Here is a 1,931-nt window from a genome sequence, read left to right as displayed (position 1 = left end):
TTTAGGAAACAAAGTGTGGGAATATTTTGTTTCCATAATTATTTGAGATAGAACCACACATAAAAATGAAAAACATGGTAATATTTAAGGACATTTATCTGCAGATAATTGCTTGAGGTATTAAAATAGGACTCATTCTGAGGTTTGGAATATTGTAATATTAAAATACGTTAACAAAGGCAATATCCAGTACACAGCTCAGCCAAACTATAACAAATGCTTTGCATTTCACGTGGCGTTGTGAAGATAATCACGTAACCTGGTTCCTACTTGATCACTCCAAGTGTTTAACTGGGGGAGCTTTACATCAACACAGAGTGTGATCATGGAAGCAGCAGTATGATCCGCAGTCATTCTTTTGGCTAAAGAGCATCTTCCAAGCTACTGTAGGAACCATGCGAAGCAGACATAAAATACACTTCTTCAGTTACGTATTCCTGAGGATGGAGCGCGTAGGTAACGCCCAAGTACTAATGTGCCTCACAACAGCATTTTTTTCATTCTTACTAGTGTCAACAGCAGTGTAACCCCAGAGCTTTCGAATAAACGTTTGCCTTAGTTTGATCATAGAAGTGTGCTACCCAGTAATTAAATCCAGTTTGTATTTGTAAAGTGCACACTGAGCAACACTGCGCACAGAGCTGAACCGCGCCGTGTTGGTATCCACAGCTCTCAGTTCTGGGAAATCCATAAATTCATTTGTCAGAGGTAGAAATACTTACACCAAATTCCTGCTAAATCTTTTGAAACGGTTTGCTCAAACTCCTGACATAGCGTTTTGCTCTAAACAAATTTCTAGACAACCCTGTGATTTTCCATCTCTGAAAATATACTGTTTCCCCTCCACGAAACTAGAACAGAGGGTCTGAGAGAAAGGAAATTATTAAGCATTCTAGTGGGTTTTTTCCAACAAAAACTAAGATAGAGGTCAATGAATAAGTATGTGCAGGCTGGAACTTAAATCCTCTGGGGTGACTGTAGGCTAATTAATAATTAATGCCAGAGACATGGTGTTTGAAATGCAGATGTGATAACTGGAGGCCTGGCAAAGCTGTTCAGAGGAAGCAGATTTGGATGCTATAGGGAATAGGCACTCCCTTGCCGGCTGGCTCTGAAAGCAGACCTGGGTGCAAAGCAGGGCCTATGGTTTAGATTATATTCCCCTCAGCTGTTAATTACCTGAACCTACTTTGAAGTTTTTCTCTTTTTATCCTCTGCATGAAAAGAGATTGGTTCAGCCAAGGGACTTGAAAAAATGATCAAATACATGGAGTAGAGGAGGGGAATAGAACTTCAGATATAAAAAAGATAAGGAAGAAAAACACTCAGGGAAACATACAAGAACACATTAGGAAGTGCACGAGTGTGGCTGGCTGTCGGAGCACGGCGTGCTGCTCTCGGTTATTCCAGCCATTAAGTAAACCCCTGCGCATTTTATGAACAGATTTGTTAAAAGGAACCTCTCTCTATATGTATACGGTTTACATTAATTATTTGATGAAAGTACCGTAGGTGATTTTCTATGCTATTTTTAATTCAATAAAGTCATTTAAACCTCCTTATGTTTGGGGCTATTTAATGAGGTGTGCAACATTAGCAGAATCATCAATGAGCTGTTACTACAAGGATTCAGGTTTTGCAGAAACCGCTCCTTCTCGCAAAGGAGAGAGGCACGGCAGCACCGGGATCTGCACTGCGAGCAGAGGGACAGGTGCCGGAGGTCCCTCAGCCCCACGGGCTATTTCCACAGCGGGCACGGACAGCGGGCAGCTGGGACCCGGGCACCCAGACTCCAGGCCTCGCCCAGGGGAGGGAGAGAGCCCTCAAAGACGCGTGGAGCTCTGGGCAGCCCTTCCCGCAGTGCCAACCGGCCGCTGAGCACCGCGGCCGCGGTCGGGTCGCACCGAAAGGCTCCGGGCGAAGTGCTGGCG

This window comes from Meleagris gallopavo, chromosome 9 (genome assembly GCF_000146605.3).
Source record: "Meleagris gallopavo isolate NT-WF06-2002-E0010 breed Aviagen turkey brand Nicholas breeding stock chromosome 9, Turkey_5.1, whole genome shotgun sequence".
NCBI classification, from domain to species: Eukaryota; Metazoa; Chordata; class Aves; order Galliformes; family Phasianidae; genus Meleagris; species Meleagris gallopavo.
Note: the sequence above shows the minus strand (reverse complement) of the source record.